Here is a 15,446-nt window from a genome sequence, read left to right on the forward strand (position 1 = left end):
TTTTTTTTTTTTTTTGGTCCGGTGTGGGAGAGGAGTAGAGATTTTGCCTGTGATAGTCCTATTGCCATTTTTTCCCACTTTGATCTCCCTTAGGTTTAATACCAAACCATTGGGAGGCAATACTATAAATATTCTACTTGGGACAATTGAGAGAAACTGCTCAAATTTATGCTTTTGCAAGATTCTTTCTTACATTTGAGTAAATTTGGTTGCTTAAGTAGATCTAAAGTGTTGGAAACTTTGAAGATGTGTCAAGTACTATCTGGAGGGCTTTTTAAAAAGGCACTTGGCGTTTGACTATTATTTTTTGGAAGCCTTTTGACAAAATGTTGCCAAGTATCTAATTTAAGAAATGTATATAATGACAGGAAATATTTGAAAGAGGAAAACTAAAGATGGAATAGGTTTGCTGGGTGCATCAGTCACCTTGGTGCAAGATTTAGTCACTTGCAAGACGAAATTCTCCATGGGTGTGGGATGGCAAAGCAGATGTTAACAGCTTTTGTTGAGGACTGTAGAATAAACGCTTTGTGGACTCGATGGGAAAGCAATTTTTTGTGTGCCTAGAGCAAGAAAATAATAGTTTTGAGGCAGATTTTTTATTAGTTTTTTTAGAGAAAATTAATAAAAAGTAGGTACATTCCTGATATTTTCTTCTTCAGGAGAAAGTGTTTCTAATAGGATGTCCGTTTGTTTGGCTAGAAAGAACCCCTGCTAATATTTTGGTGTGAACAGATAGGAACATTTGTTTCAAGGAAGAAGTTGAGCTGACAAGTGTTAAAGGAAGTGAGGGGGTTGTAAGGCAATCACCTGGCAAAACAGAAATTGGGTGGGAAAGGAGCCTCTCTGGGGGAGCAAAAGCTGCCTTTTAAACTTGACCCCTGCTGTTTTCTAATAGCTTTTCCTTTTGGTCTCTTGACAATCATCCTCGTTTTATGTCCTAAGAAAGGATTATTTTTGTATTTCTTTCCTAATAGTCTCCAGAAAGTTGACGGTATCACTTGAACACTTTTGTGTTTGGGAGTTACAGTTATTAGGTAACACAATTAGTTAATATGGTGTGCACTGATAAAATAACTTCACTGAATCCCATTTTCAGACCCAATCCATTTGGGGTGAGAATTCTTTCAGTGGAGGGACCCCATGCTTTCTGACGTTAATATGTAGGCCGAAATCCTAAAATGCCTCATCTAGTTGAACTAGTCAGGTAATTCTGTTATTGTACCCCCTTTTGAATTATATTGTATTATTTCTCTCTGGGGGAGTGAGAAAGTGAGAGAAAACTAGCCCTGGCAGCCAGTCTTGAAAAGTAGTCTCGAAAGACTGCACTTTCCTGTCCAAAAAGCACGGATGTCTTTTTCATAGCAGCCAGAATAAGATTTAATTTGGATATCACAACTGTTAAAATAATATCAAACATTCGTCACAGTGTCTGCTTAATTGAGAAGAGTTTGCTGATATAAATTTTGTCTTTGTAAAAATGTAGTAAATTTTGAAATGCTGATAGAATGTGATAGTCTCGATTATAGTTTTCAGACTGCCTGGAATGACTGGATGCATTTAATTAAATATGGTGCTAGTTCTAAATAAGGTCCTAGATCTAATAACAGTAGAATTGTGAAGTTCTGAGACTCTGGTCCCCAAGTTCTCAAACTTGACTACATATCAGAATCACCTGGATATTAAAACACACATTCTGGGCCCTTTCTCCAGTTGCTTATTCAGTGGGTCTGGGTCTCAATTTTCATTTCTAACATGTTTCTAGGTGATTATGATGTTGCTGATCTAGGGACCAGACTTTCAGAAGCGAGTCCACTCTGCTGAGAGTCACCTACATACACAGAGACTCACACTTAACACCCACAGCACACATTGTAGTGTGCTGTCTACCACAGTCATAGAGGAGTCTAATCTTTATTAAGTCTACAGCTGAAGATGTGCACCATTCACAATAAGACTATCAGTCTGTTCTTGTGAACTGGGATAGACTCATTCAATACAAGTAGTTTTTAGAAATCACTTTCATGTGAAGTTGCATTGTGGTTTTAATGTTAACTCAGAAGTTGACTAAATGAGAAAATAAGAAACTTGATTGGAAGAGAGGCATAGCCTAACTAATCAGAATCAACATTTCCCTCCTCTGCAAAAGAAAAAAAAAGTTGGAAAGAGTATCTTCAATAAAAGGGGATGCTGTAAAATATTTGTCTTTTCTTTTCTTCAAGATTAAAATGCAAGGATCTTAACTTTTTATACTTCCTAGAAACGCTTCTAGAAAATAATGCATCAGAGATTTAAATTTTCAGGTCGTGGTAAGCTGCTGTATAGAGAGACATAAACACTCGATTTCTCAGCCAAACTTTCAGGTGTTAGCTAATTCAGTCTGCTGTTATTCATTCTGAGAAAGTGCGTACAGCCAAACTGCCACTATCTCCATTTTGTTATGCGTCTTAATTCCCTTGGAAGTTCACAGAACTCTGTTAAGAATCTGGGATTTAAAGGTAGTTTGGAGGGGCTTCTAAAGAAACAGTAGTAGAGATCTAATTACAAACAGTGGAGTTGCTCCTTTCAAATTTCTCTTTTACAATTCAGAGAGTCTAGTACTAGTTTATAGGCTGAGGGAGTAACAGTTACTATTTAGATGTGAAGAATAACAGGATCTGTTTGGGTTGGGAAAGACCTTACTCAAATCTTTTTCATCCTTGGTATCTTCTGGACTTGAATAATGGCTTGCTTTGGCTCCAATCATAGTAATATTTTTGATGAAAGTATTGTTTTGCTGAACCCTCTTGTTGCCATTACTATCATTCTCATAGCACAACAATCTAGCTCACTGTAAGTAGCTTAATGACTATTTGCTGAATGAATGAAATACGGAGTGTTAAATAAGAGTAAAATGATTCTGATAGAAGCTTCAATAATGTCTTAGGTGTTTTTTCCCCCTGCCCATGGGAGATGTTTGAAGAAAGTCTTTGGAACTGTGTCTTCCACTCCAGCTACACATAAAATGAAAAAACTTTTTTTTTTTAAGTTTCCTTTGCCCTTCTGGTGAAGGAACATTTCTATATGCTGTCCTGAAACTGAGTTTCACTTTCAAAAGTTACAAACACGTGTGGCTAATAGTTTGAGATCTATGGCAGTTTTAGGGGTCTCCATAATCAAATTGCTTATGATAGCATAATGAAACTGATTTTGGTATAATATTTTTATCTTGGCTTTCATTTTATTTCTACTGCTGTTAAATTACTACTACCCGTTAAACTGTTGAATTTAGGGTTATATTTATTTTGGAAAGATACATTTTTGAAATGTCCTATATTATGAAGTTATTTGCTATGTCCAAGACAATCAGAATTATTTGATATTATATTCTAATAACTGGTTAATAATTATTAGAACCAGTTTATGTTCAGGGAATGAAAGAATGATGGTATGACAATTGCTATAGCCTTAACTAGTGAATGACTAGTTCTCAGCTATTTCTTGAGAAGCAGGAATAGCTAAGTGGCACAGACAGATAGGAAAAGCAAATTGGCCTTATAGTTTTTGGAACTGTCAGTGTTGATCTGTTTTATACATTGGAGCAGACAGCTATTTGTATTCTTTCTTGTCCAATTAACTATACGTACTCTTTTTAAAAGCAATTATCTTGTACCTCGAACTACATGAGGCTAAGTTTGTCGCAGGTTTGAAAAATGTGTGCTTGGTTTATTTGTGGTAATTGTGAAAAACCGCAAGGGCAGCAAAAATTCTTTTTAAAAATAGAAAAGAAAAATAATTGATGTAGGTAACCTCAAAAGGCCTGAGATGGAACTCAAATATTAAGAATATGGTTCTAATGAAAGTTGCTAAACGTAGCTGAAATTGATTCGTTGATTAGTCAGCAAACATTTATTGAGCACATAGGACTATTAGCAGTGGTGTAAGGACTATCACTTCAATGGGAGGAAGTCAGGTGAAAGAGCAACAACTTTATGCTTTTTCACCATAATCTGTGAGAATAGCATGTATTAACTCACAGGGATATATGGAAAAGTACACTGACATTCCTCATCAGTTACGATACTGTAAGTCTGCCTGGTAGACAATACGGTAGATCAATGTGTTGCACAAGGGGCCTTTTCTTTGAAAGACATGTGGATATTGTAAATAAAAATGGATTCCATAAAGTTTAAGTAATTAATAATTGTTTTGTTGCACGTGGAACTGGGTAATGACCATTGCCATCTCTTTAAGTCGACACGTCATTTTCAGCTTCCTTTTTTGATATTAGCTAAAATTGAACACTTAGATATAGGAAATAATTTTACCTTTATGCTTTAATGTCCAAGGGAAGAAAGAAAACTAGAGAAAAAAATATTGATGAAATTTATTCACTGTCATTTCTTTAAAATGAAAGAGAAACAGAAAAGAAAAGGCAATGGAGGTTATATTCTCAAAGAAAGAAAGGATCGTTGCTGTACAGTCTGTTGTGGTTCTTCGTGTAAGGAAGAGTTAGGGTAGGAGATTTCTTTTGGAAAAGATCGTCTTGTGAAAACGAGTGTGCCAAAGAATGAAACGGATGTTCGAAGTTTGCTGAGCTAATAGTTATTAGCTCTCATTTTCATGCCTTTAGTACTTACTGAAGAAGGGACACAAACCAGAAAAAGAAATGCCGGGTAAATAGCTCATGAGGTAACAATAATAGCAATTATTATAAAGCCATACAAACGGAAAGGTGGACTTACAAGTATTGACCTTCTGCGATTTGCAATATAAGTTCCAATGGTCATTTGTGTAGACTATCACATGAATTAAACAACATAGTTTTTAAGTATGTAAAGTTAATAGAGCATACAAGTAGCAGAATAGTTGATGTGAGTGTATTTCATTTTTCTGAACTGATTGTGAGAGAACCATTTATGAAATGAAAATTTTAAGTGTTAGTTATTATTTACTTATTTTATTTATTTTCCCTATACATAGACATGTGTGTATTTGGTTTCCACTTTTGGCCTTCACAAAATTAAAGAGGCTTAAAGTTTAATAAACAATAACAATGTTTAAGATAAGGACTAGAAACAAAAACCACGTAAAGAATGAATGAAGATAAATATAATTGGAAAAGAAATCAGATGATTGCTGCAACGAAGTATTGAGCAATAATAATCATAATAGTGCAAAAAAAAAGTAGCATTCACATTCTCAGATAAAAGTATGTCTATCATAGAAAGCTTTGACTCTGAGGTTTAGTATGGAGTCATCAGTTAACTTCTTTTGGTTTTTTTTTTTTAGCTTGAGTAAAGATCTCATTATTTTATATGTTATCTGGCCATTTATAAAGTTCTCAAAATCTGATTTTAGTCATAAAACTCAAAATATTTTACTGTTATGTGATATATTATACATATTAATATACTATTTGAAGTATTTTCTTTAGAGTCTAACATATTGACTCATATCTCATTTGAGAAAAGAATCTCTATAGAGATCTGTACTAGCATAATTCTATAGGAATATATTTTAATAAGAAGTTATTAAATATGTCTTAAAATATGATATATAAACCATATATTTTAAGACGTACTTTAATTAGTTTTGAATTTTAAATTTTAAGTAGGTGATAAAATCGTAAGTGTACTTCTAAGTTTGATTCCGAGTTCAGTGCTCTTAGCATTACTTAGTCACATTACCTGTTATTTTTCCTTTTGTATATCATTTTGTTCCTCCATATCTGAGTCACGTAAATGTCAGTAGTTTTCTCTGTCACTAATGTAAACTCCATTGACACATGCAAAAAAAAAAAATCTAACAATTGCTTAAGTGATGGATATATAAATGCGTTTTTCGTGTTGTAAGAAGTATTTTCCCAATATATGTGAGCTGCAGAGTGAAAAGATGCAGGCAGGGAGGACTGACCCTAAATAGACCTCATCTTCAGGTTTGGGCATAACCTCTGTGTTTTATTTTTAAAACTGATCATTGAAATTAAAAAAAGAAAAAGAATTAGATTGTGGTAATACTCATTTTCATATACTTAGAACTGCCAAAAAAATATTTCTAGGTTATCTCTTCTTCCTCAGCAATCTTGTGCTGAGCTCAAAAAAAATGAAAAAATAACCTAAACTCATTTTCATCCTTTAAGAGAATAGTGTATCATGAAAGGCAGAGCCAATAACCATGAAAAACCTCATCTAAAAAGCAAAGCTGTGTTTTTCTATAAACCAGCTTTTATTTTGTAATTGAGGACGCATAAATAGAGGTCAGGGTAATGAAATACTTTTCGTAATCATGTTGGTAGCGTTTAGCAGGAGGCCTTGGTACTCTTTTCTTGTTGCTAAGGCTTAAGAATGTGATGGGGCTGAGAAGGGGAAGGAATTGCAGGCTGCAGTGGAATGTTCTTCGGCCCACAAGTCCACTCCTATGTTCCTCTACTCCCAAGATGATTTCCTCATGTTCAAAGTTATGATTCACGGTGACTCAGGATTGACTAAAGCTTAGAGCTTCTCCTGGCCAAAGGTGCGGAAACCTATGGGATGGAGTGATAATAGCACTGTGATAAACTGGACCCTTAACTCAGGGTTCCTCAGCCTCTGCCCTGTTAACATGTGAGCCGAAGGATTCTTTGTTGTGGGGATCTGTCCTGTGCATTTTAGAATGCTCAGCAGCAGTCCTGGCTTCAAACGACTGGACGCCAGTAGTATCCTCCCCACCCTGGTTTTAACCATCAAAAATGTCTGCAGACATTGCCTTTGGGGGCAAAAGAGCCCCTGGTTGGGAACCACTGCCCTGAACTAGACTTTGTGGGGGTGGAGGAGGCTACCGAGAGGAAAGGAGATTTGAATCTAGAGCGGACTAGTAGCAGTTAAGACTTTCCTTACTCCAGAGCATTGCAATGAATGCTTCTATTTAAAAATACCCATACTCTTCATTGTGCTTCTGACAATATCCCTTTGGTTAGTTCATTAAATCCACACCTGGGAGAAGTGCATAGCATTCAGGGATTGATGTTTGTTGGGGATTTGGGTTACCTGGAGGGGGAAGGAATATTCCAAATCAAAGTGCTTTCTGGTTGGAGGAAGGAACGTGAATGGCCAGAGATGACCTCAGGATGAAGTGGAGGGACCTAGAAATATGGAAAGAATTCTGAAAGGGAAGTTGAGGGCAACTGTGTTGTGGTCTTCAGTGTTCAGCGGGAGAGGGAGATAGCTTTAGTCATCTTCCTCTAGCTCACAATCTCTTTCTAACCCAATCTAGGCCCCCATTCAATACCTGACCTCTTTATTTGCGGACAGAAAAACCCCACTAGATGCATCCTCTCTCTATTTTCATTTTCACAATTAGCACCTCCTCCCTGTCCCCCCTTCCCTTACTCCCCGCCTTCCCCTTTCCTTACCTCCTTTCACACAAATGACTGTGTCCAGTCGTTGAACTGCTGCTTACTTGTACACAACTAGCTGCGCCCACGCCCCTCAGCCAGCCTGTAAGGAGGGCAATTACATGTAATGAAGAGCTCTGGAGTCTGGCAGTCTCTCGTTAGCACATGGGCTGTGGCTGCCCACCCTTGCAATACAGCAGTAAGTATCCTGTCAGCAAACTCATTAAGGTAGAACTAACTCCGGGACCACACATCTTTAATTTGCCCTGAGTCAGAAATGATTGTTTTTGTCCTTAACTTTTAAATAGATAGTTAAAAATCTATTCAATATACCCTTAAAACCTTTAAGCGCTCTACCTGTTGGGACAATTATCACTCTATGTTTCCCCAGGGGCCAAATTTGGAAATTGAACATTCCTAGTATCCAGGAACTGTCACAGTTTTATAGGTGAGCAAGAACAGTCTCCAAACACACTGAAAGGTTCTAACCGCTAGAAGAGGCTCTATAAGCAATGTAGGAAGTAAACGAAATAATCCTTTATGATTAAAGAAAGTTTGTGAAAATGAGTGATTTGGGTTGTTAAAACTTTCCTCTCCAGTCTAGGAATAATCTTGTATTAAAACCGATGATGTTGGTAAAATATTTTCTTTGTGGTATCTTTGTATAGATTGAAAATGGGAACAAGATTTAATTGGTAATGTGATCGCAATTAAGATAGAAAGAACAGATTTGATATATCAGAGCTCCTGTTTTTCTTCTATTTAGTTTTTCTCTTTTTAATCATCTATTATTTTGTAGGTTTTTTGTTTGTTACTTTTATGTTTTATTGGCTTTGCTCAGTGTATATATTTTCTTTCTAATTACGAAGGCTACACCAAGGAAAAAATTCACTTATGAATCACTGTAGCTGGTAGCCATGAAAATGTATGTATTCATAAATTGAAGCAAATAAATTAATTGTGCAGGTAGGATGTTTAACAATGTCATTATTTGCATTTTTATAGCTTGGAAATGATTTTCAATGCAACATTTTCATTGGAAATGAAAACTACCTATTAATTACCATTTCATTATTATTTTTAAAATATAACAATTTTAAAGAACAATTATGAATTGTCTACATTTTGTAGCAAACTTACTAGCAATTTTTCTTTTTAAACTTTTTAACTCAGAAGAGTATTACTTTATGAATAGGAAAAAGGCATATATGTAAATTGCCCAAAAGTCACAGAGTAGTTGTTTGGATTTATCAAAGTGGTGGTGATTTTGGGAAAATACTTACCCTCTTCATTACAGGTAATGGAATTGTTTTATAACTGGCCGATAGGGAAGCATCAACAACACATGTGGTGTGGGACTGTAGTGTCACATTGGTGTTAACAACTTGGGGTGTTCACAATTTGGGGTAATGAATAAAGTTGACAAAACAGCAGAAATAAAAAAATCAGCCTCCAAAAAGTATTTTTGCCGAGTCATGATAACATGAAGCTTAAAAAGTTATATGGTGGAAAGGCCTGAAGTGTGTGGTGGCTTGCTCCTGTAATCCTAGTTATCTGGGAGCCAACTTGGGTGGATCGCCTGAGTTCAGGAGTTGGAGATCAGCCTGAGCAAGAGTGAGACCCAGTCTCTACCAAAAAACCCCAGAAAACTACAGGTGATTTGGCAATCACTTATAGTCCCAGCTACTTGAGAGGCTGAGGCAAGAGGATTGCTGGAACCCAGGAGTTTGAGGTTGCTGTGAGCTCTTCCCAGGGCAACAGAGTAAGACTCTGTCACAAAAAAAGAAAAAAATATATATATGGTGAAAATGATCAGTTACAGTATTATAGTGCCATACAATGAGAATCCCCAGTATTTACATATTTTTAAAAAGACCACTTAAATGATCATTTTTCTGATTTCCCAAGGCTGGACCACTTTGACAATTGAAGACATGTTTCGTTTCGTTTTCTCTGTCTGAGAATAAGAACAGATGTCATTGTCTGCAATGAATTCCAAATGGAGATTAAAGTATTACCTATCAGAGCTCACATAAGTTATAGGAGCCTAATTTTTACATTTTGCATCAGAATATAAATGTTTTTATAGAGTTTGGCCTTAAGCAGTATGACATTTTATTAAAAATAAATCATAGATGTAGTAGATGAGATGAGGGAATCTTATGATCACTGTCCATATGAGTGCCATTGAAATTTCATTCCCTTATCTGACTGTAATCTTAGCACTCTGGGGTGGGGGGTGAGGCGGGTAAACTGCTCAAGCTCAGGAATTTGAGACCAGCTTGAGCAAGAGACACCTGTCACTACTAAAAATAGAAAAAAAACTACCCAAGCTTTGTGGCAGGCACCTGTAGTCCTAGCTACTTGGGAGGCTGAGGCAAGAGGATCACTTGAGCCCTGCAAGTTGCTGTGAGCTCTGATGACATCACAGCACTCTACCCAAGGTGACAGAGTGAGACTCTTGTCTCAAAAAAAAAAAAAAAAAAAAAAGAGGAAAGAAATTTCTTTCCCAAGTTTGTGAAATATTTTATTGCTGCTCTATATGTATACTTTAGAGCAAAGATGAAATCTGTATGTTTTTATTACAAGAAAATTGATCTTTCACGGTATGTTTCTTGGCATTTGTCTTTAAATATAGTTTACCTGAATAGAGTTAAAAATTTTGTCCAAAATGCTAAGTTATGGTTCTCATAGCAACCATAATTCATTCTCATATGTAACTCCCTATCTTAGGCCATGGAGAATATAGGCCCTATGACTCTAATTAATTAGATTAAATGTGTAGTTTCCGGGCATGGAAGATAGAGGAAGGAGGGGAAGCAATGGGGTGTCTATAGAATCAGCAGACGGAAAACAGAAAAATTGTGCAGTATTGTAATTGAAGAAGTATTTACTTGGGATTTAAGCCACAATATTTTGCTATGTTTTGACTCAGGAAAAAAATATGTTAAAATGCACATTTAAATTCATGATGTATAGTTGTGCATGAATGAGGTTTCTTAGCTTATTAGACATTATAGATATTGAATGATTTTTACTATCGATTTTTTCTACTGGAAGGAATGCTTTTCAGGGCAAGGGCTTTAACTCCCCCCTTTATCTCCAGGTCTAGAGCTTGGCGTGAATCAGCACTCAGTATTAGCTGAATGATTGAATGGACAATTAGTCATACGGGGAAGGAAGCAATTTTGACTGCAACACTAAAAATAGGTCACAATTACCAGAAAAATTGCAATACCTGTATTTCAAAGTTCTGCGTCACCTAAATTGAGGCAAATATTATTATACAATGAAAAGTCTGGGGCTGTTCTCTTATTCATCATCTCTGAAAACTTATAGCTTGGAATGGTAACGCTATGACAGTTAATGGTATTTAAATTTTCCGTAAAGTTGTCAACAGCAAAGCTGAAATAGTTTCAGAATTTTGGAGAAAGGAGTATACAGCATTGTCCTATAAACCTATGCCCTCCTCTGCATTGATTTTTCAAATACAGGTATGTTTTGGTTTATACAGTGGGTATGATTCTGAAAAGGCTGTATATTAAAAACGAATGCCATTAAAGATAAAATTAAGAAATGTATTATTTGACGCCCCCAACTTTGACTCATTTGAAAGCAGACATGTTATTTTGTAATGTAAATAACTACAAGCTAACCATTGCAGTTTGTAGTTTAACACCCTGAATTTTTCTGTGTGGCCAGTGGGGTATGCTCTGTGGCAGTGATTCTCAAAGTGGGATCCTGAGACCGGCAGCATCACCAGCACATTGTTAAATATGTAGATTCTCGAGTTGTACCTCAAACCTACTCAATCGGAAACACTGAGGATGAGGCCAAGTAATTTTCACCCTCCCTTCTTTTTTTTTTTTTTTTTTTTTTTTCTGCCGTTCTTTTTCATGGTAAAGTTTGAGAACCACTGCTCTATGAGCTATGGAAAGGAAAACTTGTTATGGATGGTGCCTGTTTTGTAGAAGAGATAAAGACTTGTGTACAAGTGGCAGTAACAGCAAGGTGACAATAATGAAAGAATAACATTTGCCATAAAATAGTCGTAGATAAAGTATGATCAGAATTTGGAAGGGAGAAGAGGTGACTTCATTACGAAGATGATATCGCCCATCATTCACTGATTCATGGAGGCAATGTAGGTGCTGATGCTAAGTAAGACACAGTCCTTGACTTAACAAGCTCATAAACAGGTGGTTCTGCCTGCTGATCATCTCATAGCTAGATGATCACACAATCCGTTGGTCTGCAAACTGGACAGTGCATCAGAATCACTTGATGGGCTACTAAAACACCAGCTGCTGAACCCCGCCCACAGTTTCTGATTCAGTAAGTAGGTGGGGCCTGGAAAGTAGTATTTCTAACAAACTCTTTGGTGATACCAATGCTGTTTGTCCAAAGTTCACAATATGAAAATCACTGGGATAGCTGATAACTTCAAGTGAAATAGTAGAACTAATGCCAGAAATATGACTTGCCCAACAAAGTTAGGATGGCTAAGATGGAAATGAAACGGGTTCCCAATTTAACACGACCTCCACTGTAGCCAGCCTTTGTGACACCCCGAAAAGAGGAGGCCTACGTGATCCCAGAGTGATTCTAACACTTAGAAGAGTAAGGTATTGATGAATTAATGATAATTCTTCTGTCTCTTGTTTATATTGTATTTTCATTTCTTATTCCAAAGTCAGCCCTGTTCCTGATATCCACAATCCAGCTGTGAACCATTCTGTGTATGGAAATCCAATCTATAAATAAAAGTAACATTTAAATCCCAATATCACTTTTAAAAGGCAATTCTAAAACTTCCTAATATTATCTTCTTGATAACAGGGGGTTCCAAGAATGACTATCCTCTATTACACATCTCCTGTCTGTAGTACCATCCTGTTAGAAGACTGTGGGGCTAAGAAAAACCTTACCACATTTGTTGAAAGTAAAAAATTAAGACATAGACTGGAGGGGAAAAAATCAATGTAGATACTATACTGTGAGTTCCTTGCTGATAATTAACTTCTATTTCAAAAGCATGTATGCTTTATCCATAAATCCATATTAAGTCCTCTAATTCTGCGAATTAGAGAAAATGTATTAATCTTTTTTGAGTGGTGATAAAGATGGACTTCCCCCAAATTTAATTAATCTACTTTGCATTCTTGAATGATTACAGGAAAAACTCATATTCCTTAGCATAAATCATGTAATTGCATTTTAAATGATAGCATGGAAAAGCCGGGCCTAGATGAAAATAATATTCGGAATTGTATGATGACTTCCTTTGACAGTTTTCAAAACGTATTTTTAATTTCCTTTCTTTTAAATCAGGTCTTTTAAGGAAAGAGTTTCTATTACTTGAAGGTTAGCCCTGAGGAAGGATTAGAAATTAGCAAGAGGAATAGCAGCCAGATGGTAGCTTAGCCTCAATGGATGAATTCTGGTGGATAATGGAAGGTTGATTTGCTTAATCCTATAGTGATTAATGGCCTATCAAGAGATGAGAGCATGTTTTGGACACTTATTTCCTACATATATATGCTAATTTCCTACTTCTGAATCCATGTTATTACCTAAAGGGTAGGGGAAATGTATGTGTCTCCAGGTCTCCCTTCCCTGAAGATGATCTCTCCTTTTGCCCATTTTGTCAAACAGGGTATAAAAAATATTCAGACTCCAACGCAGTTAAATCTTAGGCACATTCACTTGTCACAGTCATCACCGAGTCTCCTAAATTAAAGAGCAGCTGTTCAGATTCTCTTGGGTAGTACATGATGAGCTTTGTTTCCTGCTTCCTGTGCAGTTCAGTTTGAACTATTTCTGATTCTCTAGAACTTCAAGCAATCATCAACGTTTAAAAGAAGACAAAGACTCAGTATTACTTTCTTGAGTAATTTAGATGACCATTTACTGCTTTCATCCTGAGAACAACTGGTTTATTTTGTCCCCAAATATAACGTTCTTAGAATTGCACGAGGAAGTTTATTTCATGTACCTACACTGTGTTGCTAGAAATAGCACAAAGATTCTGCCTCCTGTGCAATGAAGCCAGATAATTAGATGATCCCTTTTTAAAAGCAGAGTTTTTATACCTTTCATAATCCCACTTTGGTAGAAAACTGTTTTCTCATAAAGCAGCTTCCTGAAATTGGCTTCATGGGCTTTAAAAAAAAAAGGAAAAGTGATGGTTGAGTGAAAGAGTATTTAAACTAAAGATGAAATCACTAATAGATTATCTTCTCCTTCTTTTTACTTCCCCTGCAGGTGAAAGTTTAGGGGAAATTACAGTTTTGAAGTGTCTTTCACCCAGATTTCTAAGCATTTAAATGTAGAGTAACTTCATTACTGAATTGACTTAGTCTCATTATTGAGATGTAAGAATCAGATGTTTCTAATATTAGTGTATCAGATAGTTCTACCATTGCATCTCAAATTTTAATATGCATGTAAATTACCTAGGAATTTCACTAAAATGCAGGTTCTGCTGGAATGGGTTTGATATTTTGCAATTCTAACTCCCTCCATTCTGCTCCTGTTGGGGTTCACTGGCTGTGGTCCTCCCTTTGACTCTCTGAGGTGTGTACAGTATAACCCATCTGGGGATTTATAACTAGGATCTTATTCTCTTCTCTGTCTTTTTTGATTCACATGCAGACAGCTTCTTAAGATTAAATAATTTAAGGTGATTTTGCACAAAAAAACTTTAAAAGAATTGTTTTCTAAGGTGGAGAATTTGGGCTCAAAAGGAGATTTTTTTTTTCAATAATTGAAAGAAGACACTAAAGTTGAAAACACAACGTTTCCCTTAAATTAAGAACTTTGAAAATGTGCCTATTTCTTAACGATTTATTTTGACTATCCTGAATCTTTCAGTTCTCATTTCAAAATGAATGTCAGTGCTTAGAATTTAGTGTTGCTCAAGAACAGGTTCCATTTCATGAATATCAGTGAGTGGTTTTCAGACTAAATTTAATTTTAGACTCTTACATGTTAAAGAGTCTAGATATCAGCTAACTGTGCTATGGTTCAATGCCAGTTGAATTGGGCAATGTTTTTCTCTCTCCCTTTCTTAATAAAGCTCAAGTGGCTAAGGTACCAGCCACATGCACCTGAGCTGGCGGGTTCGAATCCAGCCTGAGCCCACCAAACAACAATGACGGCTGCAACCCAAAAATAGCTGGGCATTGTGACAGGTGCTTGTAGTCCCAGCTACTTGGGAGGTGGAGGCAGGAGAATAATTTGAGCCCAGGAGTTGGAGGTTGCTGTGAGCTGTGATGGCACGGCACTCTCTACCCAGGGTAACAGCTTGAGGCTCTGTCTCAAAAATTAAAATAAAATAAAATAAAGTAAAATAACATTTTTAGGTGCCCAGGAAATTTGGGGTGCCAATGAAAGGATGAATGTACCATCCTTTTGGATTTGCATCCAATTTATAATTAAATTGTAGACAATAAAGCCTTACAGATAAGACAAAGTCACATGTTCATACACATGTGGTGATTTATATGCAGATTATCAGTATCAAAGAAGTTTCATAGTTCTTTTACACTGAAGAAAGCATTTTGATCATTACTAAAAAAATATGTAAGCTAGTAGCACTATCGTGGTTCAGCGCTATGGTGGTTCAGAAGATAGCATTAAGATCATTACTAAAAAAATATGTAAGCTAGTAGCGCTATGGTGGTTTTCAATAATTACTTACAGAAAACCTAAAATTTAGCATATAAATTTTAAATATTTTTGTAGTTAGAGAAGTTACATTTTAAATAATTATTTTTCATAATAGCTTAGTCTTGTGTGACCAAGTAATGCGCTTTCATTTTATTCCCACATAAAGTATTTGCTTTTCATAGAGTACTAAAAAAAAAATCTCGTTCTTGTGTAAGTTTTGTGTTGAATTTGAAGGTACATTGAGAAAGATTTTGATTGTTACACTATTTAGAGTGTAATTGCTTGAATGTTTGTAATTGAATGAAGTCACTTTTTTTTTTTTTTTTTGAGACAGAGCCTCAAGCTGTCCCCCTGGGTAGAGTGCTATGGCATCACAGCTCATAGCAACCTCCAACTGCTGTGCTCAAGCGAGTCTCCTGCC

The sequence above is a fragment of the Otolemur garnettii genome, unplaced genomic scaffold (genome assembly GCF_000181295.1).
Source record: "Otolemur garnettii isolate 467f Iridium unplaced genomic scaffold, OtoGar3 scaffold00076, whole genome shotgun sequence".
Classification (NCBI taxonomy): domain Eukaryota; kingdom Metazoa; phylum Chordata; class Mammalia; order Primates; family Galagidae; genus Otolemur; species Otolemur garnettii.